Source organism: Heptranchias perlo, chromosome 9 (genome assembly GCF_035084215.1).
Source record: "Heptranchias perlo isolate sHepPer1 chromosome 9, sHepPer1.hap1, whole genome shotgun sequence".
Lineage (NCBI taxonomy): Eukaryota > Metazoa > Chordata > Chondrichthyes > Hexanchiformes > Hexanchidae > Heptranchias > Heptranchias perlo.
In genome coordinates, this window is record NC_090333.1 from 61,054,447 (window position 1) to 61,081,929 (window position 27,483).

Here is a 27,483-nt window from a genome sequence, read left to right on the forward strand (position 1 = left end):
ACATAATTTGCATACATGTATATCATGTTGAGAGGAAGTTTGTTATGGTCTGTCATAGAGTGGGTTCACATGAACTGAGCTGAGTGCGCTAGGTGTGTGCAGGTAAAAGAATTAAAAGTTCCGCTCTGAGGCTGGCCTGCATGGAGCCTTTGTCATAAATTCTCCTTACTGACCTGTAACTCTTGGTAGCTGGAACATCTGTTTCTACCCTGTTGTTCCCCTTGGCTGCTTTTCAATTGGATTTCCTCATGCAGGTCCAAAGCTTGTCACCTCAGCCTGGCTCTGTTAACTATCACCAGTGGCCCCACATTAAGTAGGTGGTTCAGGGTGAAGCTAATAACTCTTCTGCCTTTCTGACTGATCATAGTTACTGTGTCTAGTCAGCTCACTGAACTCTTGTAAGACACAATTTTTTTTTTGTCCCCTCCTCTATAAAGGTAGAATTGTTTTTGGTAATTACATTGATAGGGTTACATTTAGAAGTTTAGGCTGCATTGTTGCTTGTATAATGAGGTGTTTGATCTTGGACATTAAGGTTTTTCTCATATCTCCTGTCTGAATTGAGTTATCTGCTCCATTTTAAATTGCTTGTTTCTCCACTCAAACTGGATTTAATTATCAATTTCCAAGAGGTAGAGTGCCAGATTAAAAAGAGTACATATACACATTATATTTAAAATTCTTGTTTGGGTAATAGAAGACGAACAGCCGTTGTGTTTTACAGATCTCAGACAGACTTTTACCGAAGCCTGTTGCCTTCGATTTTTTTTGAATGTGTGTTAAAATTGGATTTATTCTTCATAAACACAGAAAATGTTGGAAACAGACCTGCCAGCATCTGAAAAAAACAGGTTAATGTGTGAACCCCTTGTCAGAACTTAAAACCTGAATTTATCTTTTCTCTTGTCAGACCTGTTGTATAGTTCTGGCATTTTCTGTTTTTATTTCGGATTGCCAGCATTTTCACTCTTTTTTTTCTCCCTTTTACCTTGGATTTGCCCTTTTGTATTTTGGTCAAATGTAAATTCAAAATGTATCCCATAGATCTCATGCAGTTTGCATTGAGACTCTAGGGGGTAGAAATTAGAACTTGTTGCGCCTGGTCTAGAAGGTGTAAGGTGGACATAACGAGGGCCCATTTCGGGATAGCAATGTCCCATGCTCGATCAAGTGCGAGGGCGACGGGCACCATTACACTGGCCCGGGCACCCGTGGTACCTGCCTGAAACAGGCATTAGGCTCCTTACATATGTAAATGAGGGGCCTAACACCTGTTTCGGGACCCCTGGACTAATTTTGTGCGCAACAGGTTCCAGGCTCCAGGCCCGCTCCCTCAGGGCTCCTCAGCAGTCGCTGCGGCCTAAGCGGTGAACGCCACATAAAGTTCCTGTGGAGCCAGGAGAGCTCCTCACAGATCCACAGCACTGCCGAGGGCTGCTACCGATTCGCGATCGGGGGCCCCTCATCCGACCCGGGACTTACCCGAGGGCCGTTTCCGGCGAAGCAGGTGGCCCGAAATTTAAAGGCTGTCAATGGCCGAACTGCCTCTGGAAGCGAGACGGGCCTCGGCAGCTCTCCAATCCCAGGTGAGCCTCAGGCCTCCTGGCTTGGGCTCAAGCTCTGTGCTGCCCTTGGTTATGCGCCCGAAAACGGGGGGGAAAAAAAACTATTTTTACTCCTTTAGAATTTCTTGACTGCTCATATACAATATAAAAATATTTTTGACTGTGTACAGTTTTAAAAAATGTAACTGCAATGCATTCATACAGGTAAATCAAAATGTCACATTTAACACCTAGTTTACAATGACAACTGCCATAGAAATCACATTCCCTTCAAATTAACGAACTAAATCGAAAATCACCTCCTTGGGCTGGTACTGAGGTCCGCCTAGATTTTAGTTTCGGCAGTTTTAAATTATCTTTCCAATGCATGCACCAAACTTTCTTGCTGCAATAGGAAATCTGAATCAGGTGTTTGCATGAAGCTGATGCAAAACTCCAGATTCACAGCCTCAGGGACGAAGAGGTAGGAGGCTTGACTCTGACCTGCAATCAGAGTGACTAACCACGCATTGTTCATATACGACCTTAATTCACATTAGCTGCGCATTTAGGTACGGAAATCAACTGTTTCAACGTAGCCATACGTGACATATTTCGCATTTTATTTCAAGAAACTAAACATTACATGTAAACAACTTAGGGGTTGAAACAGGAAAAATGTCAAACATTTACTAGTTAATGGTCCAGCTATTTATATCTAGGAACATAGGAACAGGAGTAGGCCATTCAGCCCCTCGTGCCTGCTCCGCCATTTGATAAGATCATGGCTGATCTGTGATCTAGCTCCATATACCTGCCTTTGGCCCATATCCCTTAATACCTTTGGTTGCCAAAAAGCTATCTATCTCAGATTTAAAATGAGCAATTGAGCTAGCATCAATTGCCGTTTGCGGAAGAGAATACCAAACTTCTACAACCCTTTGTGTGTAGAAATGTTTTCTAATCTCACTCCTGGAAGGTCTGGCTCTAATTTTTAGACTGTGCCCCCTACTCCTAGAATCCCCAACCAGCGGAAATAGTTTCTCTCTATCCACCCTATCCGTTCCCCTTAATATCTTATAAACTTCGATCAGATCACCCCTTAACCTTCTAAACTCTAGAGAATACAACCCCAATTTGTGTAATCTCTCCTTGTAACTTAATCCTTGAAGTCCGGGTATCATTCTAGTAAACCTATGCTGCACTCCCTCCAAGGCCATTATGTCCTTCTGAAGGTGCGGTGCCCAGAACTGCTCACAGTACTCCAGGTGCGGTCTAACCAGGGTTTTGTATAGCTGCAGCATAACTTCTGCCCCCTTGTACTCTCGTCCTCTAGATATAAAGGCCAGCATTTCATTAGCCTTATTGATGATTTTCTGCACCTGTTCATGACACTTCAATGATCTATGTACCTGAACCCCTAAGTCCCTTTGGACATCCACTGTTTTTAACTTTATACCATTTAGAAAGTACCCTGATCTATCCTTTTTTGATCCAAAGTGGATGACCTCACATTTGTCTACATTGAATTCCATTTGCCATCGTTTTGCCCATTCATCTAATCTATCAATATCCCTTTGTAATTTTATGTTTTCATCTACACTGCTTACAATGCCACCAATCTTTGTGTCATCGGCAAACTTAGATGTGAGACTTTCTATGCCTTCATCTAAGTCGTTACTAAATATTGTGAATAATTGAGGCCCCAAGACAGATCCCTACGGGACTCCACTAGTCACATCCTGCCAATGTGAGTACTTACCCATTATCTCTACTCTCTGTCGCCTTTCGCTCAGCCAATTTCCTAACCAAGTCCGTACTTTTCCCTCAATTCCATGGGCTTCTAACTTAGCCAACAGTCTCTTATGTGGGACCTTATCAAATGCCTTCTGGAAGTCCATATAAATAACATCCATTGACATTCCCCTGTCCACTACTTTAGTCACCTCTTCAAAAAATTCAATCAGGTTTGTCAGGCACGACCTACCTTTCACAAATCCATGCTGGCTCTCTCTGATTAACTGAAAATTCTCGAGGTGTTCAGTCACCCTATCCTTAATTATAGACTCCAGCAATTTCCCCGCAACAGATGTTAGGCTAACTGGTCTATAATTCCCTGGTTTCCCTCTCTCTCCTTTCTTAAAAAGCGGAGTGACGTGCAATTTTCCAATCTAGAGGGACAGTTCCTGAATCTAGAGAACTTTGAAAGATTATAGTTAGGGCATCAGCAATCTGCTCACCTACTTCCTTTAAAACCCTGGGATGGAAACCATCTGGTCCTGGGGATTTGTCACTCTTTAGTCCTCTTATTTTCTTCATTACTGTTGCTTTACTTATGTTAATTTTATCGAGTCCCTGTCCCCGATTCAATGTTAGTTTTCTTAGGGTTTCCGGCGTGCTATCCTCTTTTTTTACTGTAAATACTGACGCAAATTAATTATTCAACATGTCCGCCATTTCCCCATTGTCAATGACAATATCCCCACTTTCAGTTTTTAAGGGGCCAACACTGCTCCTGACCACCCTCTTTTTCCTAATATAACTATAGAAGTTTTACACAAAAGAGAAAATTTGTACACTGGCTTTCACATTGGTATAGTACGAGGGGCAGAGTTTCTGCTTTGGGTGCAATTGGAAAATTGCGCCCAAAATGCACTTGAAATTGCGCTGGTTAGGTTACAGTTCAAGTTTCTGCTAAAATGCATTTGCATAAATCACAACCGCAAAATCTTCCATGAGCCTGTGTAATAGAACTTAATTGTTTCTTTTTTCATTCCATTAAAATTATTCCTTAATGTATTTAAGAGTGGTAACCTGGTGCAATTTTATTAATACCACTGAAAATGGGTTTATCACCAAAAATAAGCATTTTTAATAAGGGTGTCCAGTCCTCCACCTGTGAGTAACCTGATTTAAAATCACTGAAAATGACTTAAAAAAAATTATACCGAACCATTTACTCGTTTCATTGGTGAACACTAGTCAGTTTCTTAGTAAATTAAATATTTTTTGGTATTAAAAAACTTTAAAAATATGCCTTCTGGTGTCAGTGTGCCTAAGAAAATGAGCGCAATTTGAAGAAACTTCCCGAACCAGCGCAATTGGCAGAATCGCACAATTTTGACCGGGGGCGTGGCCAGTTTTGAGGGTGGGGCCTGATCCGGGCGAATTGAATCTTGAACCAGTGTAAGAGATCACGGAAACACGAATGTAAGTGGTTTTGGGCGTAACTCACATTTAAAATTCCCTGATCTTTTGCTCTGGTTCAGCTGGCTCCGCCCAGATTGCGTTGATATTACTGATGTAAACAAGCAGAAACTTAAGTGTATATTCTTACATTGATATAGTATTAATATGTATTCCCACATTGGCATAGTATTAATATATATTCTCACTGGGATAGTACAAGTGTATATTCTCAAACTGATATAGTATTAGTGTATATTCTTACACTGGTGTATCACTAGTGTATATTGTCACACTGGTATAGTGTTAATGTATATTGTCAACATGGGTTTTACAGGAGGATACATTAACAGCCTATTTGTACAGTTTTAGCTTGATTCTGTCCAAGGCATATTTGGGTGGGGGCAGCACAGCCAGACATGGACACACAGAAATCATCCCTTCCTCTCCAAGGGTATTTTTGGGTTGAGTTGCTCTCCCTGTGCAGTTGAGGGCCAAAGGTGTTGTGTTCTCTCATTTACATTAACCTGGCCCTCCCCCTATATGGATGTGTTGTGGGGTTTGTGAGAGAGTGGCCTGTGGAATAGGTTGCCAGGAAAGGGTCCAGGCTGCTCCATATTCAGATGCAATTTGATCTTTTACAAACTAGAAACCTAGTGAAACCAATAAAACGCTTTTACTGTACACAACTTGTCTTTAAAAAAACATTCAAAATAACTTCTAAAAATGCATATTTTGTTTTAGATTGTGCAAAATCATTTCTCATTAGAAATTGCAGGATAAAGCTTAAAAAACCCCAACTTTTTAGTTTCTGGGTGTCCTGCTGAGTTGACTTTCTTGTTTTTCGTTTTGTATTTATCCAAATGACTCATTAAACAGTGTATAAAACACATCTGTGCTTGTAGCACTCAGTACCACAAACAACTTAGTGAGCTGGCAAGGCTTGGAGGGTATTGTGCAGCGTGTGTGGGGCAGGGGGGAGAAATGGGTTGGGGGGAGGGGGTGGAACTGGTCATTTTGAGCTGTGTTGTTCCTTATGGTGGGGTGTTAAGGCTGGTGCTACTCTCTGTTCTTTTGGCTGTTTGGCTGTCGTTTATGGGGGTGTTGACGCTTTCACGGGGAAAAAAAGCCAATAAATTAGGAGTAAATATGATGAGAATGTTGACCCTCCCCAGAGGGTTCTATTAACAAAGGTTTCACTGACTCGTTAAAATGTGATTTTTCTGCAATAATTCACCAAATGACCATATGGAGACAATTGTAGAAAACCAGGTTCTCCCAGATGAACAAAAGCTTAGTGAGCAGGTGCCTATGAATACAAACTACCACTGTGTAAATATAATGTGACAACTTCCCTTTTGTTTATTAGGGTGAGTGCCAAAATGAAAATTTACTGCTTTATGCCAGAGTCTCCCTTGAAATGACCCTATGGCAGCAGCAGCGATATATAACAAGTAAAATCCTGTGCTATGGAGAACTGAAAGTATTTTCCACATAATAAAGTTTTGTGCTGATACTGTGACTGTGCTTAAAATCATATTTATTAGTGGTAAATTCAATTATGCTGGTAATATAAGTGTGCGTGATTCAGCTGACCACTGCATTTATGGTACATGAAGTTTTATTTTAGGCCTCTTCTCCATTATAAAGAAGTTGAGTTAAATTGGAAATGCTTACCTGCTGTAAAACTTCAGGTTCAATAAGGAGGCCAAATATGTGTTTTGAAAGATAGATTTATAGATTAAAATCTACGGTTGGATATTTCCCTTTTCACATTTTATCTCCCTACTTGGGAAAGGGCATTTTGAGATTGTCCTGTAAATCTGCCTGTTTGATTGTGTATGGCAAAGATGACAGCATTGAAACAACTCACAAATACCTTCCCTGATGGCGACCCAATCTTTTGCGTCAGCTCCATATAAAATGTCTTTCAAAGTTGGATTTGATCAGAGGTAGGTGAGAAAATCAGTGGTACTTGGTGGAGCCTTTGCCAATTCTATGGAGATATTTGTGTGTATGTATAATTCCGAAAAAACGTCAAGTGAGAAATTGCAGCCAACACCATAAACGAGGATGAAGTTTAGAGCCAGCTAATTTTGACTTCATTATTATTTATAGAATAATTGGAGCTCGGGGATGATTTACAAACATGTATTGGGTTCCTCACTGACTTCAGCCTCGGGTAAAATAATAGTCAACAATAGTTCCAAGACATTTCCGACTATAATTTTATGTGATTATATATCACATTAAATAATAATAAGGGGGATTAATATATATATATATATATATAGTTACTTCCTCACCGCCCCCACCCCCCCTTGCTTCCAATCATGAAAAGATGTCACACTGCAATTAATGTAAGTGAGGAACTAATGATTTTATCAAAGGTGCAATTCCTCATAATAACTGGAGGAACTCTTGAAGCTATCTTTGCCCATTGGGGAATACAGCCCTTCTGGTACCCTATTGTGGGAGTGTAGCAGAGAGGCTGCAAATTAGGTCAGGCCCCAAATATGCCAGGCCCTGGCCTTCCCCTGAAGTATCTGTGGGGTGTTGTTCAGAGTTGAGCCTCCGGCTGCTCCAAACAAGGCCAGCAGTGTAGGCGAGGCATGGCCAGGGACAGGGATTCCTGGGCTGGGAGTTCCTGTGCCTGTGGCCTGGGATACGTTGAGTGACACAAGGTGTGTTGGCCTGCTGAATGATGGAAGTGGGACTCTCTTGGGTGTACAGGCCTGAATTGCAGCCTGGACCCTTAAAGAAAGAATATATTTCGAAATATAGTTCAGCCCCCTTTCTTTCTTGGTGGGGGTGGGGGGATCCCTGGCAACCCCCTTGGACCCAGCTCACTCTGCCAAGATTCCAGGCCTACATTGGGCCTGATACGCTGCCACGAGGAAGTCCTGCAGCGATCTCCTGGGGCTGAGATGATTGGCCTCCAACAACCACATCCTTTGTGCTAGGTATGACTCCTTGCTAGTTATCTTTCTCAAATCAAAGTAGTGCCAGGATGACCCCCATATTGAGCACTGTGCAGTCCCACTCTGAGCTTTTTGAAGGATTTGAACATAGGAAAGGGAGTAGGCCAGTCAGTGCCTTGAGCCTGTTCTGCCATTCAATCAGATTTGCTGATCTGTTCCTCAACTCCATTTATCTGCCATTGCTCCATACCCCTTGATGCCCCGACCTAACTAAATCTATTGACCTCAGTCTTGAAAATTTCAATTGACCCAGCTTCCTCAACCTTTGGGGGAGAGAATTCCACATTTCCACTACCCGATGTGTGAAAAAGTGTTTCCTGCATTCACTCCTTTATGGCCTAGGTCTAATAACAAAAAAAAAATGCAATGATAGGTCATGATCCCAAATTATCCAAGACCACACAACATCTTCAGCCTTAGTTCTATGTTGCAAAATAACCTCTACAACTGACCACATGTGATAGCATTGGTGCTTTCAAGGTTGCTGTATCTGATTGACTCACCAATATAATCAAATCTTACATTAAGGTAAACTTTAGTTAATATATGATAATGCATATGGACTCAAGACTTCAAGCAAGTCATCCCTCCTCTCCCCCCACTCCCGATGGCTTCGTAGGGTAAATTCAGTGGGAGCTGTGGTACTGAACCACACAAACCAAGTTCGATCCCTGGTCTGTGCTCAGCTGATTTCAGCTTGGCTAATTATGGGGATGCTACAGATGGCTTCAGTGTCCCAAAAAGAATGCTCATATATGGATGTCGAGGTGAGGATTGGGCGTAGCTGAATGCCTTCCAGTTTGAATAGGCGACTGACTGACTTTGTAGGATTGTGGATTAGTAAAATACCAAGGAGGGGCTCATGCCTGTGTAACTGTACTCCAGCATGTCTGAACACCTTCAGGAGAGGAGGGAGAAAGCTGGAAGAACACAATGTTATCCCAAACTCACCTTTCTGGTCACAGCTCAACATACCCACAATAAATAGAGGAGATATTTGTGCTTGTGTATTGGAAATAATTGGTTTCTTGTCGTCATTGTTGGAATTCCAATTGCTTTGTGTGGCGTTTTATTGAAAAGGAATTCTCTGTTCTCGTAGTCTTTGTTCAGTCACTGGCTGTGTATTAAATATATGTTATATAGATATAAAAAGACTTGAATTATTCTGCCCACCTCCTGAAATGATGGAATAATGTTTCCTTTGAGTTAATTTTTTTGTGTACAAGTACTTGACAACCCTCTGTGAACAGATTTGTTTCTGAGAACCATCCTTGGCTACTTTTAAAAGACTGCATTATTTTGTGACCCTTTGCGTTTTGCCCTTACAGATATCTTGCACGAAATTCAGAAGAGTGAACTTTAATTTTCTGATTATCAAACAATGATTTGATTTCAAAATTATGTCAAATTGTGGGAGTGTGCAGCTTTGGCATATGCAGTTTGAAAATGTGATTTCATTGGCAGGTTGTTAATTACAGAGAGAAAAAATGGGCATTCTGTTTCTGTTAAGAGCAGTCGTGCCCTTCTCCGCTACTGCCTTATTTTATAGTGGGTCTTTACGACAGTCCAAGATCTCTTAACTGTCAGAATTTTCATAATTGTTGCTTTAAAAGTTCACATGTTGCTTTTGTTTTTAATTTTTATGCTCATCAAGGTCAGGGATGTTGGTGCTGCAGAATGGAACTCTTACCATTTTGGGCACCCAGTGTTGGCTCCCAGTTCAGGTATAGCACAGCCAGATGCAGAATAAAGCTCCTTGTACTGTGCCCCAATAACACACCTTAGCTGTAACCTCAGAAGAGCTTGGGATTTTTTTCCCATTTCCTACACCAGCGATCCTGTGGCCTTACTGAGTGAGATTGCTGATTGGTGTCGAATTAAGGACAGTTTAGTGCTGGAGGCCCATGCTCACTACACTGAGAACCTAAACTCATTTTACATCGAACCCTTACAGGTAGCAGACAGAGGAGACTTTCATCCCATCAGTCATGGGTTAAATTTCAGCCCAGTTCCAGGGATGAAAGGCCACTTTTTAACTCATCTGTTTCCCTTTTTTTTTGCTACTGGTATTTTATCTCACTCATCAATTCCTGTTGTGCACACATGTTTATGTAGTTATCAAATATGTCAATCACAGTGTTACTATTGAAATATTGCTTCAACGTTTTATTCTAGTGTGTTTTCATGCAGATATTGTTTGTTTTTCCCAAGTACTTTAATTTTTTCTATTTGCATTCTAAAAATTCTGGCTCATGGCATGTCATCCTCTGATTGAGTTTGTCACAATGTGTAGTTTATTTCAGCAATTGCTCATTGTGCCCTTTGTGGGCTGTTCATAATCCTTGATACCTGCCGTATGTAACCCTCGATACCCACTGTTATGTTCATTAAACTTACAGTTGGTGTAACAATGTAATGGCTGTAGGGTTGCCAATCCTCCAGGATTGTTCTGGAGTGTCCAGGAATTAAAGAAGAATCTCCTGGACTCTGCTCCGAGCAACCAGGGCAGTAAAAAAAGGTGTGTTTTTCAATTTTCTTTGAACACTTCTGTTTATCAGTTTTAAAAAAATAGGAGATGGGTGTAAAAGGCTGTTTAACTTACAGCCAAGGATCATCCAATCGGGTAAAGAAGAGCCACTTTCCAATTGGCGTGAGAAAGCGGTGTGCCGCAAGGATTGACACGTTGGGGGCGTGGGAGCGCGGCAGTTGGAGGCAGGACGTCCTGTGTGGCAAACGGAGTTCAATGTGGGGAAGTGTGAGATCATTCACTTTGGATCGGAGAAAACAAATTGGAATATTTTCTTAATGGTGAGAGACGAGGAGCAAAGGGATTTAGGTGTCTAGGTGCACAAATCACTAAAATCTAATGCACAGGTAAACAAAAAGGCAAATTGAATGTTGGCCTTTATCTCAAGGGGGTTGGAATACAAAGAGGAGGAAGTTTTGCTTCAGTTGTACAGAGCCTTGGCTAGACTCCATCTGGAGTACTGCATTCAATTTTGGGCACCGCACCTCAGGAAATATATATTGGCCTTGGAAGGTGTATCCCGCAGATTTACCAAAATTATACCAGGTCTTAAAGGGTTTAATTATGAGGACAGAATGCAGAAACTTGGTTTGTATTCCCTTGAGTTTAGAAGGCCAAGGGGTGATCTCATCAAATTTTTTAAATCATTAAGGGATTCAATAGGGTAGATACAGAGAAACTATTTCCTCTGGTGGGGGAATCCAGGTTAAAAGGGCCTAATCTTAAAATGAGAGGCCATTTAGGAGTGAAATCAGGAAGCACTTTTTTACATAAAGGGTAGTGGAAATCTGGTACTCTCTCCCCCAAAAGGTTGTGAATGCTGGGGGTTAGTTGGCACTTTCAAGACTGAGATCAATAGATTTTTGTTGGGTAAGGGTCTCCAGGGATATGGAACAAAGCCGGGCAAATGGAGTTGAGGTACAGATCAGCTGTGATCTAGTTGAATAACTAACAGGCTCGAGGGGCTGAATGGCCTCCTCCTGTTCCTATGTTTCTGTGATGAAACCTCCAGGAATACATCCAACCAGAGTTGGCAACCCTAAATTGCTGCTTTATTCAGTTCATTCTGGAACATTCCTCTGGAAATATTAACCAGTATCTTGAGCAGACTCTGGTTTTTTTTTACAGTATGCTTGCCCTCTAGTGTCCACGATATTCATGTACAATTCATATCACTTTCCTCAGCATTTCAAGGTGACAACAATCATCTTAGATATTTTTTATCAGTTAAAGAAATTCAGCAATCACATTCTACAATAAAACAAATGTTGTACAATATATAAAAAAACATCGTGGCAGGTAGTTCCCAAGAAAGATGGGTTATGCTAACACCAGAAGGAAAACCACTACACTCATAACCACCTACAAGTTCAAATGATTTGGAGTTTTCTTGACCTTTGGGGATATCTTCAAGTAGGTGTCAGCTGTGGTTCAGTGGGTAGTACTCTTGCCTCTGAGTCAGAAGGCTGTGGGTTCAAGTCCCACTCCAGAAACCTAAGCACAAAATCTAGGCTGACACTCCAATGCAGTATTGAGGGAGTGCTGCACTGTTGGAGGTGCTGTCTTCGGTTGAGATGTTAAACTAAGATCCTGTCTGTCCTCTCGGGTGAAGGTAAAAGGTCCCATGGCACTATTTGAAGAAGAGCAGGGGCGTTCTCCCTGGTGTCCTGGCCAATATTTATCCCTCTACCAACATCACTAAAAAAACAGATTATCTGGTCATTATCACATTGCTGTTTGTGGGACCTTGCTGTGCGCAAATTGGCTGCCACATTTCTTACATTACAACAGTGGTTACACTTCAAGAAGTACATAATTGGCTGTGAAGCACTTTGGGAAGTTCTGAGGTTGTGAAAGGCACTATATAAATCCAAATTTGTTCTTTCTTTCATAATGGGTGAGTTGGGACTAATGACAGGGTAGTAGTTGGTAACTTCTCAGGTTCGATTTCAACACAGTCTGGTTCCATAACTTCCTTTGCAGACCGTCTCAGAAAGATTACACCAGAATCAGGAGCACAAACAACATCCTGGCAGTGGTTGGTTTGTACGCATGGGAGTAGGCAAAATATCTGAAGCTGTCTGAGGAGGTGTAACAGCAATTCTGTTTGATGGACTAGGCATCGGCGGTAGTCACACTTGAAGTCATAATTTGATAATACCACATCAAAGGCAGTGGATCGATAGCAGTTCTTGTAATTGATTCTTATGACACTTCCACAGTAAACCACCCACCAAAAATAAAACCGTATCCATTCCAATCATCTGTACAATAATGGCAAAATTTTTTCACATTTCCCTGAAAATCGAGATGTAGTACTCTTTCTCCCACGCAATGTTGCTTCGAAGTTGCCGATTCCGCATTAGTTTTCTTCTCGATATTTAAAATTCCATGTCAGGTTTAAAAATATCAAAATGAGTCCGTAACTTCCTTCCAGCGAATAACTCAGAAGCTGCCATACCCTCAATGGTATGATGCGTTGTATGACAACTCAAGAGAACTACAGCTAATTCAGTTGCATGGTGCCAGGATCCTGTAACGCCTTCTTTGAATGTAAGTACAAGCCTCTCAATTTCCCCATTTGACTGTGATCGCCTGGGTGAAGAAGTAATATGAGGCGCATCATTCCTGTTCAAAAAGTGAGAAAAATTATATGACTGGAAAGGTGGTCCATTATCAGAGACCAGCTGAACAGGAAGTCCAGTTCGGGCAAACAAAGATCATAACACATCAATCGTCACCATTGCATCTGTTGATGACATCAGAACCACTTCTAGCCATGTAGAATTAGAAACCAAAACAAATTTTAAAAAAAACTTCTGTATCTTCAGCTCGGTGAAGTCAACATGGTTTTGTTAGCCATTGCCAAGTATTGGTTTCTGCAGGCTTTAGAAGTAAGGAGATCTGACCGGCTTGACACTCATGTCGTTATCTAGGGAAGACCACCACATACGCATTCTAGCTGATCCTTTAATTCTTATTATAACAGGATGACCGGCATGTAGTTCCTGGATCATACATATGGATTTGGAATTTAGGTGGGATAACAACACAAAGTCTACTAACCCATCTTTGATTGACAAGTCAGCTCGATATCTACCCTATAGTTCTGCTGGCAAAACTCCATCATCAGGCCAGCCATTCACCACATAGTACATAACATGGGATAGTACAGGGTCATGCGCTGGATCATTACAGATGTTACTGATCGTGATGGAAAGCAAGTCCAGCTGCTCATTAAACAATTTCAGCAATAAGTGAACCTGATATAGGTAGGTGGGACAACAAAAATCAGTATTGGCATTCGAATTCGACGGTTTAAACTTGATGTCATACTGATAAGCTAATAATTGAATAGCCCATCTTTGAATTTTCATCGAAGCTAATTCAGGTATCCCTCTGTTTTGGGAAAATATGAAAGCCAAAGACTTGTGATCAGTGTACAAAACAAAACGACGTCCGAGTGGGTATGTGTGAAATTTCTTCACTCCAAATATTGAATAATTGGTCTCTGAGGAAGTTAGAGTACGGGAGGTCAATGCTATCGGTCGTTTGGAGCCGTTAGGGTATAGGTGAGAAATCACAGCTCCTAATCCCACTTAAGACGCATCAACTGATGAAATCAGTGGCAAATTAGGGTTGGAATGCCTCAATAACGTTGCACTTACATGTTCAGCTATTCAAAACTACTCTGACAGTCCTTCGACCGCTCCCACTTTATATTCTCATGAAGGAGTCTACTGAACGGGTATGCGACTATCAACATGTTGGGAACAAAGTTTTGGTAATAATTGACTAGACCTATTTCTCCCTAGAGAAATAGGTCTAGTCAAAGACTGCAACTCTTTCACGTTCGTTGGAGCAGGTACTGAGATCATTGGGCATGGTCAGGCTTGCTCAGTCGCTCTGGTCAATGCCCCTGTGCTCCAGGTGATCTAATTCCGCTGGTCTCCTTTCCTTTAGAGTGTCGGGTAGCTCAATCCCTTATTACACACAATCCTCGATATCTACTATACACAACCCTCAGTTGCTTAGTATACCTAAAGACATTTACCAGGGTCAGGTATCAGGGATGAGGGACTTCAGTTATGTGGAAAGATTAGAGGAGCTGGGATTGTTCTCCTTAGAGCAGAGAAGGTTAAGGGGAGATTTAATAGTTCAAAATCATGAAGGGTTTTGATAGAGCAGTTAGGGAGAAACTGTTTCCACTGGCAGGCGGGTCGATAACCAGAGCGCACAGATTTACAGTAATTGGCAAAAGAACCAGAGGGGAAATTAGGAGAATTTTTTTGACGCAGCGAGTTGTTATGATTTGGACTGCACTATCTCAAAGGGTGGCAGAAGCAGATTCAATAGTAACTTTCAAAAGGGAATTGAATATATACATGAAAAAGGAAAAATTTTCAATGCTATGGGGAAATAGCATGGGAGTGGGACTAATTGGATAGCTCTTTCAAAGACTCGCCACGATGGGCTGAATGGCCTCCTTCTGTGCCATATGATTTTAAGTTCTAGGTCCTTTCCCTGTCTTGTGTTGAGTTAGCTGTCCACTATCAAAAGATTCCTGTAATACTGGAAGCTGGACTTCATGCTTGTGAACGGCAATCAAACATAATGGCCTACAAATTCGGCTGCACACATTACTGGCCAGAAGTGCGCTGCCCACCGTATTGGATAAGGTGGTTCTGCTGGTGCTAGGAGCACACGTTGGGAACATTTAAAGGGAGAAATAATTTATTTAAATTAGAGCCCTGCACATTCTGCACAGACCACGCACAACGTGGCACTAACCTGCAGGAAGGTCCCCATACCTACCTGAATGTGGAGTGGGGGAACAGCAGTGCTCCTCCCGGCTCCACGTTAAAGGAACGTGGGATACACCACCCTCCACACCCCCCTCCGCCCCCCCCCCCCCCCACTTCCCCGGCTACCAACCTCCACACCCACCTCCCGGCCACCGATTTCACCCCCCCCCACCCCAACCGAGGCCCGATCTCTTTTCCCCCTCCGACACCAATCCCTCCCTGACGCCCGATCTCTTCCAGTTCCAGCCCCCGATCTCCCTCCCCGTCTTCCGTTTCTGCACCCCGCCCTTCACTTACCCGAGGGCCGCTGCAGTGGCACAATCTCGGTTAACTCTTCGCCAGGGGGCTCCTCCTGCCACACCGGCTTTGATGTTAATGAGGCCTAATATCGGGGGCTTCTTAGACCTCACCATTCATGTGCAGGGATCATACCCAGCGTCCCCTGCACACCCATGAATGGTCGCCCCCAAATTTCTAGGCCTATGTTTTTTTTTAAAAAACTGTAGCTTTGCAGACATTTAGCCAGTTAATGCATTTTATATCACTGATCATTGAATAATTTCTGTCTGAGTGATGACTCACTTAACAAAATGTCTCAGAAAATTTGCTGCTCCTAAGTCAGGGCTCTGTAATATTTCAACTTGAAACTTATAATTGACTGAAAACACTCTTTGCAGGCTTTGAAAAGTTAGGTTAAAAGCATGCAAATGCCGTGATTAATGTGTTTTTGTGAGAAGGGTCAAAGGCATTACTGTGTCCTTTACATAAAGTTTGAACTCTTTCACAGCATTTAACCTCTCTAGCACTTTTTAACAATTGCCTCCATATGTTCATTGTCACAACCATTTAGGTAGAATGCCAGGAAGAAAGTTCAGGCACTAAATAGAACATGGAGAATGCGGCCGTAAATGGTTGGGTTGTAAAATAATGATAAATGGCTCTAATTTTTCTATTGTTTATAAAAATTGACACAGAATAACCGAAAATATTTTAGTTACAGTCGAGTCTTAAAGCTGTTGCATCCATTTCTGTTGTTCTGCGTGGGCTGATTTTAAACTTACTGAAGCCATAACTCAGTTGTCAACCATGTGCCAAATAACCCAATAATCGCTATAGGCCTGCACACCCCAGGGTAACGCTCTCCTAGTCATGTGATCTATATCACGTATCTGCTTTTTGTTTGTAGTACCATGCTAGCAATTTGTAGCTTTATTTCAAAAGCTTCTGAGATGGCTGTAACTAAGTATTTGGAAGCCATGATCAGTTCAAAAACTTTGATTTTAAAAATATGAAAATTATAGCTATATCAGACTTTTCAAACATAGAAAAAAATGTATCTGCATATCTCGGTGATGGATTGGTAGGGAGAGGACTTCTTTGGAGTAATGGGTTGCTGAAAAAGATATGAAAGGCCTTTTCTACATTATAACATGAGTTAATTTAGGAGCATTATTGCACTCTAAGCTCAGTGATATTAAACGATGCTTTCGCTGTTTGTCGTGCCATTGGAATGACTTTGGATGTTTTGCTGCTTTGTATGTCCCCAGAATCTAATTGTTTTGTGTCTTTAAACTGCGTAGATAGCAACAGTATTCAAAACACTGTACAATTGGCACGGTCAGGTACTCTGCCAGTTTAGGTGTTTCATTCTCATCGGAGCAGGGCCAAGCACTTAGGTTTTGGTTTTAAGCCCTCACCTCAAAGTGCCCAAAATTCAAGTATTTATTTTAAATTTAAGTATTAAATTTTGAGGTGAAATTTTGTTTTTTTTTTGCTGATCAGGGTGAAGGTGTGTGTGCTGGGGACTAGAACATCTTTACTCTTTGGGCACCCACTATCACTATCAAGCACTCCCAAGCTGGTACAAACAGGATTATGACTTGTCCCCTGCCCCTGCACTATTATTGAAGTCCAATCCTTCAGCCATTGGGCTCCTGCACTCTGCAACTCTCTCCCAAAAGCACTTTGCCTTTGCACCTCTCTTCCTGCTTTTAAAGAGCCTCTTAAAAGCCTAATTCTTTAACCCTTTTTTTGGTCTCTCCCTCTCCCCTGCCATGTTTCTATACCTCCTGCTCAGTGTCCTCTCCTTTTTATAAAGTGCTTTCAGATACTCTTTTACATGAAGAGGGTTATATGAGTGTGCTGTTGCTTTTGTTTTTGCTGCACAGCCCAAGACAAATGTTAACAAAGCTGCCTGTATCTACCCAACAATATGCTTTAAGCCCAACCTCACAAGAGCACCTTGTATTGCACCATCTCCCACACCAACTATCCTTGTCCCTTCTCTGAGTGAGACTGCCAATTTAATATTGGTTAATATAAATTAACGCTGAATTATTGGCAATTTCATGACATGAACACTTACATTGGACATTGGAGGTTGTGCTGAGATTCAGTAGACTCATTTTATTAGGTTGTTTATAGTCAGCAGAGAGAGACACTTTGATCCCATCAAGCTCTGCATCCAGAGATAAAAGTGCAATCTGTTAACCGACTGCATAGATCAGTCTCTAAATTCAGGAATTTAAAAAGTGGAGTCAAAGACCATTCTCAAAAATTCGAGCTGGTTCACATATACTCACCATTTTCCCTCCAGACCCCAAAGAGAGTCTGAGATCATGACACAGGTCAGCACTAGGCCACCACCTATTGGTTACTTTCCACTAGATCATGGGGATCTCTTTTTTTTAAGAGCAAGGTTGTCTGTGTCACATTCACCAATGATCATATACAGATACCAGCACTTGAACACATCCTACCCCCTCCCAAATCCCATGGACCCAGATAACATCTTTCCTCACCAGAGTCCGTCAGCTGAGTAAAACATGTTTTTTAAAAAAGCACACCACCTTCCACAGTTTATTTTGGCCAGGGTTGCAGTTTCAAGTGCCCATTGCTCATCTTTCAAGATGATGGCGATGTATCGTGGGCCACACTGGCACAGAGAGACATTATTTCCTTCTTTACACTAAGTGTTCCAAGTTAAGTACGTGGGTTTTCAGGATCATGCCTAAACTGGACTATTCAGGTCACTTTGGATTTTCAATTTGGGACACTGCCAACTGACGTTAATTAATGTGTACAACAACTACAGCCCCCTGAAATACTGCAAGGGGCAAAGTTCCTAATGGTTGGAAAGAAAAACTGTTACACCCTACTTCAGGAGTCGGGGAAAAGTCTCTCCACTCACCCTCTTTGGTTATTAACAGCATGGATGGCGGGTGGGGGTGGGGCGGGGGTGAAGAAAGGACAATTGAAAAACAAATCAAAGAAGAATTGTGTACTAATTTACTGATCAGCATGTCAGAGAAAATCTCAAGAAAAGTACTCTGCATCACTATAATTTTGATAAAAATAAGTATCAAAAATTTTAAGATGTTGTTATGGAATTAGTAACAATTAGACTTTCGATTATGATTAGTACACAGAATTGTGAACAATGGCTACTTTTTAATCTGTCATAAGATAACTGCAAGGCTGTGACTCGTGATTATGTAGATGCAGTATTGAGATGAGTTATACATAATTTGAACACTAATTTGATAAACTGATATGGTGTCACTCACCCTGAGTGCTGTTTGATGGATGTAAAATGTTTGCAATAGGAATTTTTTTTAAAAAGAGCAAACGGCCATTTACATCTCCAGTTTCTTTCCATCACTGTAGTTGGTGAATTCCGTATGAAACCAGTGTCAATTGCTATTATATATTTGCAGTGAAAAATAGAAACTTGTCCCTGGCTCTCCTTGTCGTGGCACTCTCTGTCTTTAATCATACTTTTCATCAGTACATTGAAATTTCGGTTACCAAGGACAACATCATAAATAAATCTGTTTGTTGAGTTTTACTTGCAACTTTCGAAGTTTGTGCACTTAGTGTGAGTGAGGAAGAGAGGCGGTCGTCTGTGGAAATTTATAATCATTTATTACATATGTGTGAAGCGAAGAAGGAATAAAAGCATGAAGGCATACATCCATAAACTGAGGCAGAAAGCCTAAATGAAAACTAAAGTGAATTCCTGGGTCTTGTCACAAAGTAATGAGAAACTAGGGCTTTTATTCATAGTGGCGGAAGATACATTTGCTCTCAATCTCTTTTTAGCAGTAAATGCTTCACTGATATATCACATCAAATTTGAACAGAAATATTTGTGCTCTACATTATAGCGAAGCTTTGGGAATTACTACATGGTTGAATAGATTCTGTGAAGGTTTATAGCATGTATGGTCACAGTTATTATATTTAATCATAATATATCTAATTCATTGTATTTTGCTCAGCTTGATGTGACTTGAAGTAACATTTTATGCTATGAAAAAATATCATAGTGCTGCAGTTTTTATTGAAGTAAATTACTAGTAATAAAGGATTCTGTTCTATTATTTAAATGCATTTTTTATTGTATGTTGATTGTTAGAAGTGATGTTTAATCAACAAAATAAAAGCTGGGCATCTGGAAGGCAGTTTTGAGCTTTGTGTACTCAAGAAGAAAATGTTCCTATCTACTCCAATTAATGCAAGATGCTCTCACTGACAAAGGCCACACTCAAAGTCTTTTGTTTTTTTCCTTAAACTTCCAAGATTGACCACAGATAATCAGAAAAGGGAGATGACTAATTATTCTGAATGTGTTCATTGAAGGGAAGTACATGTTTGCACATTCGTGACTTAGTGTGAATTAGTTCACTAACTAGAAACTGATTGACAATGAATTTAATGTTAGCTAGAGATATCACACAGCTGTAACAACTGCAAATAATAGAATGTTCATCTCTTCAATTTAGCGTGTGCTGGAGTTATGAGTTAACTCTAAAAGTTGTAGTTTAACATAATTTGTAATTATAGAAACATTGGGTTGAGGCTAATGATTGTTAAGCGAATGATACCAATTTTGCTAGAAATTCGTGTTGGCACATATGCCAGATGATGGCAACTTTCATCCTGAAGCAAATTGAAATGCCGTTGGCAATAAAGGGGATGAAGGAAGTTTATTCTGCTGAGGAAATCTTGGGGTGGAGTAAGGCATCGATTTCTAGAGCTTGCTCACGAGAGAGAGGAAGATTGCAGATAAAAAGAAGATTGGCAACTGAAATTGTGAAATTTATACAGGACACCCAACGCATGAAATAAAATTGGTTGGGCATCAAATTTGACACAAACCTCAATAATTTCAGTGCAAAATTACTGTATTACTTAAAGCATTTGAGTGTTAACATTTAAAACAGTTGTAACACTATTTCTTGTGCTACCCATATAGAGTTTTTGTGTAGACATATAGAGTTCCTGAGTAGATACATTTAAGTAATACGTTATTTCAGGACCCAGATAGTGAGTGTCTGGCAAACAACTATACTATTGATTTGGAACTCATTAAATCAAATGAGTCTTGTTAATCAGGAGATTTACAAATCATTGGTGTGCACTGGCACTTTCTCTGTTGAAAATATTTATTGAAATACAGTTGTAATGAATTATGTTGAAGAAACATCAGTGTTTTAAAATCCTGACGTAGGTGGATAATGTATTCTGGGGCCTATAGTCAACATTGTTGCGTCCGTTTTACGATTTATATGGGCACGCGGGCCACTGCTAAAATTGGCAGGGCCGCTTTTTAGGCGGCTACCAAAGCTGCGCCCAGTTCCGGACCCGTTCCTGAAATTGGTGAAAAGTAGTCAGAGCTTGCTTTGCCGCAAGCTTCAACTTTCTTTTTCAGGCTCTATAGCAGCCAAACCATTGGTCCATAAAGGGACCGCTGGGGAAGCAGACGAAGCCTGCAGGAAAGTTTTTTTTTAAACTTACCTTAATGTGGTGCCAGGAGGAGCAGGAGTGCTCCTCCTACTTCCATATTAATACTGCAGCCGCTGTCTCCTGATTGTCTCTGTCCCCATCTCTGCCCCCCCCCCACCATTCCACCTGTGTGCCTTGACCCGCGTCCCAGCTGGCTAAAATTCGAAGGCCCCGGACCCACATGCTGCATCTGGGTGTCCAATTGGTGCCCGCAGCTCTCCGCAATTATGATGATGAAGCCTTAGGACAAATTTAGGACGGTTCTTGGGCCCTTCTGTTCTGACGTGCCTTGGCTGCACACCATACAGATCACGGCCAGTTTTGGGCACTAATGAATTTAGCCCCTTATTATTTTAAAAGAATCTGTGATACTGTATATGGAATTAAATCTGAGTTTATGCGGTTTAATTAGACACATGAAAATTGTGTACCATGCTTAGTTCTTTTTCAGCAATTTCTGTGACATTTCATACAGCTATTGACTTGGTGTCAATAAAAGAAAATTGAATGCTCCACTAAAGACATACACCCCAAAAGGACACTCTAATAGATGAGAAGGGCGAACAAGCATACAGTCCAGTTAGCAACATGCTGAAGAAATAACTTCCTCATAATGGAGTAAGGATAAGATGGGCTCTCCTTGTCCAGATTTTCAATACAAGAATTTTAAGTGATCACTGCCAGAGAAGTGAGCATATCTTTCAGGACACAGATTGATCTCTCATTACATGGTATTGAAAAGATTGTCTTTCCACCACCAGTGGCAGTTTATTGGACATAAGCATCTTTCTCTTACTAAATGTTTTTACTTTCACTGAAGTTTCTATTTTTTTTTCACTTCTCTAGCAATTAGGAACTGGGAGAGGACCACTTGTCAGGAGGAAATTGAGAAATGGGGTGTACACACTCGGGAAGGTGCAAAGGAGGAGGTGTTGATTATGCCTCTCCCTCACAAGACCAGTGTCCTCCTTTCCTGATGAAGTATGGGAGCACTCTCAATTGAAGAATTCATTGAAGAGCTGGATCCCACCCAGGCTTGTTTTAGTTCCCAGCAAGACAATGTCTTGCCATCCTGACATATATCTCAATCCCACTTGCTTTCTTTTACACTGTCTTATTCAATGATGATGTGGAGATGCCGGTGATGGACTGGGGTTGACAATTGTAAACAATTTTACAACACCAAGTTATAGTCCAACAATTTTATTTTAAAATTCACAAGCTTTCGGAGGCTTCCTCCTTCCTCAGGTGAATGTCAAGAAATCCTCGAACCTCTCGCATTTATAAATCACAGAACAATGTTGAACAATTCAGTGATGTGACTGCAGTTCGAAGTTCATTGCTATGGCTCTCAGTTTTGTCTCATATCTCCAGATCCTATTCCTTTTTAGTCCTGTATGGTCTGTAGCAACTCAATTCTGTGTCATGCTCTCGATGACTATGACCTCTTATTATCTTTGTCTCATCTTGTATACTTTCTATACAGGCCTGTTGTTTGATTATTGACGGATTACTGATTAGCCTCCTTATTTTTGTAGGTTGTCTGGGTTGATTAAGTATTTTGTCTGGAGATATTTACCTCAGGGGATGAAGTTAGAGGGACGATGTTTGATATTTCTCTTTATAACGTGCAAGGAGTAGTTCTGGATTGTTGAAGTAATGCTTCTACTTCCTCAAACTAAGTTGAGTGCGAATTGCTTTGGGTTTTTATAAAGTGTTCTTTTCTTCACTTCTGTTGGGCTGGCTAGCAATTTTCTTTTGAATGCTGATTATGATATAAACCAAGACCATTAAACGACCCATTGTTTTTGGGTGGCTAATCTGTTGCCTAATTTTTCAGAAGTGCCATCTGAATTCTGAAACTTTGCATTGTAATAGCACGGGTAAGAATTATTCTTTTAACTAGTGGAGAGTCTAACAAATCAGGTAACATTTGTCAAAACTAGGTATTGGACAAGGTAACAAACAGTTACCAGACAATAGACGTTCTTGCATAAATAGAGATGATGAGGGGCATTTGTCCAACTGTAATACTGTGATTGATAACTGCATTTAACTTTAGACAATGGCACTTTGAGATTCTTTCAACTTGTAAAGAACAGCACCCACTCAAAGGATATGCATATAATCATCTGTTAATATCATGTGTACCCTCAGGCTTTAGTTGTGAAATTGCTTGGAGCTTAATTAGCTGCTGGGATTTCTGTTTCACATATGTACTGAATGTTATAAAATTCCAGAGTGAGACTATATTCAGCAATTAAATGCCAATTTTAAAATATCTAAACAATGATGTACAAAGGTGTCTTATAAATATGAATTTATCATCACTAAAAGATGCTAAATTAATTGCCCTCCATGGATAAATATACAAAGGCCAGCTCTACTGGAAACTATAATTTCAGCTTTTTCCCCTTTGAATATAGAGGGTTCACTATATCAATTTCAACTTACTGTAGGATAGACACTAATGTGACTAAATAGATCTGTCATGTAACAGCAGCACTTCCACTACATGTGTTATACCAAAAAAAAATGGTGGAAGAGCAGATTACATTGCAGACACAGTGCAATAGAGCAGCAACAGCACTGGATTCTTCATGCCTTGCAAAATCTTTACAGTACAGTGATGGAGGGGAAAGAGAGGACTGAGAATACCACAGCACACATAGTTCAAGGATGACAGATGATCCTGTCAGTGTTTAATTGATGTACATGGTCTTCGTGAGCTAGATTCGTTAGTGGACATCTACTGATTGAACAAATCAGTTTACTAAGCGACCCAGGGGAAAAAAGATGGGGGAAACCCTGGCTACACTAGTTTAATGTTCGCGCCAGACAAGTGCCAGGCAATGACCATCTCCAACAAGAGGGGGTCTAACCACCTCTCAGTGGCATTACCATCGCCGAATCCCCACCATCAACATCCTGGGGGTCACCATTGACCAGAAACTTAACTGGACCAGCCATATAAATACTGTGGCTACAAGAGCAGGTCAGAGGCTGGGTATTCTGTGGCGAGTGACTTGCCTCCTGACTCCCCAAAGTCTTTCCACCATCTACAAGGCACAAGTCAGGAGTGTGATGGAATACTCTCCACTTGCCTGGATGAGTGCAGCTCCAACAACACTCAAGAAGCTCGACACCATCCAGGACAAAGCAGCCCGCTTGATTGGCACCCCATCCACCACCCGAAACATTCACGCCCTTCACCACCGGTGCACAGTGGCTGCAGTGTGTACCATCCACAGGATGCACTGCAGCAACTCGCCAAGGCTTCTTCGACAGCACCTCCCAAACCCACGACCTTTACCACCTAGAAGGACAAGAGCAGCAGGTACATAGGAACAACACCACCTGCACGTTCCCCTCCAAGTCACATGACTTGGAAATATATCGCCGTTCCTTCATCGTCGCTGGGTCAAAATCCTGGAACTCCCTACCTAACAATACTGTGGGAGAACCTTCACTACATGGACTGCAGTGGTTCAAGAAGGCGGCTCACCACCACCTTCTCAAGGGTAATTAGGGATGGGCAATAAATGATGGCCTTGCCAGCGAGGACGACATCCCATGAACGAATAAAAAAAAATTAACGACCTAACATTATGAGCATTTGGGAGTGACTACACAAAACCAAGCACCCGGTTGTTAACCAAACTGCGTCAATACTCATCAATGCATTGGCTGTCATTAATTTATCTACATCAGTTAGAAATATGTGTCAATAGACTGCATGCAGACTTTTACCAACTACCTGGCTTGATCCTGACTTTGGGTTATATTCATTAACAGCAGCTTTCTGCAGTTTGCAGCTGGTGGTGTTGGAGAAAGTATGTGAGGTGCTGCACTGTTGCTGCTACTCAAAGTTTATGTAAAAATTTGAACAAATATGTAATGGTAAGAAAACATAATATTAAGGGGTAATGATGACCTACAATTTCAAGGTGCACTTGGTTTTACAAATTCAGCAAAATTGTCGGTGTTGCTAAGAACAGCAAAAGCACAGGTTTACCAGTCAGTTGTGAAGTGGCCGACCTCCTGAGATACCTCATCCCATTCACCAGGGCTTTGGCTAGCTAAGTAACCTGGTCGTAATATGTTCTGCTTTAACATTTTAGTTGCTGCAATTTAATGGAATGACAAAAAATCCATTATAAAATAAATAGAAACAAAAATCGTTTTAGAAAAAGAAATGAGTTGAGGTGAACTGTATTTGACCTGTGAATCAACTGGAGTGAAGACATTGGGGGTAATTTTAACCCTCAAGGATGGGTGGGGTGAGGGCGGTTGGGACGGTAAAAATGTAAAACCCGATCCCAACTCACCTCCTACCCGCCCTCTTCCGGTTTTAACGGGGGCGCGTGCTCTCAGGAAGCGGGTTGGGCAGTGAACACTTTGAACGAGGCTGCGAGCCTCCATTTTAATAGCTTTTTTATTTTTAACCCCTGGGGTCCGGGATTCCCAGGCCTTCTGATTCCCACCACATAAAAGGAGGTGAGAAGGGCTGGATCAACAGGTCTTTATTGCACTGCTTGTGGGCCAGGGCGAGCAGGAGTGTCTCCTCCAGGCCCAACACGCTTACCTGATGTCAAAATTGCCAGGATGTCTGGAAAACGCATACTTCCAGGTTTCCCATCCCAAAATCCTCCCTCCACCACCCCCCCCCCCTCCCACCCCTGCTCTCTCCATGGCTCGGAGTAAAAATCCAGGCCATTGCTTCCGTTTTGGTCATTCAATGCAGTGCAAATCCTTCTAAGTAAAGAATGATCAGGAAGAATATTGGTAGCTTTTGATAGAATTATATCATGTAACACGCTGTTGTGTTATTGCGTTTAACTATTCCAGTCCTTAACATTAGGGCTCATAATACAGAACTCCTTGATTACATATCGGAACAAAGGAATAGGAGTAGGCTATCAGCCCCTCGAACCTGTTCCCCCATTCAATGAGATCATGGTTGATCTGTATCCGAACTCCATTTACCTGCCTTGACTCCATATCCCTTAATACCCTTGGCTAGCAAAAATCTATCGATCTCAGATTTAAAATTATGAATTGAGCTCGCATCTACTGCTCTTTGTGGGAGAGTGTTCCACACTTCTACCATCCTTTGCGTGAAGAAGTGTTTCCTAACTTCTCTCCTGAATGGCCTGGCTCTGATTTTAAGGTTATGTCCCCTTGTCCTAGACTCCCCCACTAGCGGAACAAGTTTCTCTCTATCTACTCTATCAATTATTTTCAAAATCCTAAAAGCCACAATCAAATCACCCCCTAGCCTTCTATATTCCAGTGAATACAAGCCTAATTTATGTAAACTCTCCTCATAATTTAACCCTTGGAGCCCTGGTAACAGTCTGTGAATCTGCGCTGCGCTCCTTCCCAGGCCTCTTTAAGGTGCGGTGTACAGAACTGTACACATAATTACTCTTCTACCATTTGAAGAGGCACCTTTTACATTCTAGTCATTTTAAACATTAGGATCAATAATACAATTCTTAATGATGCTGCTCAAATGTTAAGGTACTGTAGTATCATATGAAAATATGTCAGCTTTCTACCTAAAGCTTGGCTTGTTTAGTTGATTATTTATTCTGTAGTAAACATTCTTAGACTTTTATTTACTGCTCATTTGTTTGGCTACAGTATACAGCACCTACTGGTCTTACACTAGTACAATTTTGAGAGTGATGTGAGCTGGCAGTACCAAATTATTCTGTTGCCTCAGCACTGCTCTCAAATTGCTATCCGAGTGCCAGTCACCTATCTAATGCTGTTAAAGAGCAGACAATTTAGTTAGTTCTTTATTAACATTAAAATTTTAGAGGTGATTTTTAAATTTAAGATAAAGTTAGTGCATGATGGAGTTAAATTCCAACTGGTGTGAAGACAAAGTGCTGTGAGACTACACCTTGGAGGTGATTTCACATCTGAAATTAAAGAAATCTTGCACTTAGCCTTGTCCTAAAGCACTTCACAATTAATTACTTACCGTTGTTGTGTAGATAAACATGGTAGCCAAGTTGTGCACTGTAAGGATCCACAACAGTAAATGGGATGAATGACTAGTTAATCTTTTTATTGATGATGTTGGTTGAGGAAGGAATGTTGATCAGGATACTAGGAGAACTCACCTGCTCTTTGTCGAATAGTGCCATGGAACTTTTTATGTCCACCTGAATTGGTAGGCAGGCCTCGGATTAACAGCTCATCTGAAGGACATCACGTCTGACAATATAGCATTCCCTCATTACTGCACTGAAGTGTCAGCCTAGAATATGTGCTCAAATCCTGGAGTGGGGCTTGAACCCATGACCTTCTGACTCAGACGAGAGTGCTATCAGCTGAGTCGAGCTGACACTCAAAGTGGTGCAAAATCTTGAATGGATGCAGGTTCAGCTGAATTTATGCGACGCATTTTGCGTTACTGTGAACTGGTTTTAACTTTGCAGTGGTGCAAAATGTGCAATATAACTGCCCTGTTATTCATACTAATGAGATTCTGCATCAAAACCGATTGTACTAATTGTGGTGGTAGATTCAATGGGACCTGTTCCTTTCAAGGTCCGCAATTGTCCCGATAACCTTGATTACTATTCAGTTGGGTAAGAGCGATTTGTAAAGAGCTGTTTTTCTCTGCGGTGGGTACTTGA

At 41.3% G+C, this 27,483-nt stretch overlaps 1 protein-coding gene and 1 long non-coding RNA gene across 3 annotated transcripts in view; one reads left to right on the top strand and one right to left on the bottom strand.

Moving 5' to 3' along the window:
• The window catches only part of LOC137324915 (adhesion G-protein coupled receptor D2), a 257,856-nt gene that overhangs the window by 106,932 nt on the left and 123,441 nt on the right, over nucleotides 1–27,483 (top strand). The gene's annotated exons all lie outside the window — the stretch shown is intronic.
• LOC137325040 (uncharacterized) lies at nucleotides 11,443–27,269 on the bottom strand. 2 transcript variants are annotated; one of them, XR_010963785.1, is made up of 2 exons: nucleotides 26,965–27,269; nucleotides 11,443–12,866 (listed from the first exon to the last, which is right to left on the bottom strand). It is a non-coding gene; the product is annotated as an uncharacterized lncRNA (long non-coding RNA). The 2 variants fall into 2 exon arrangements; XR_010963784.1 differs by having other exon boundaries at nucleotides 26,823–27,269.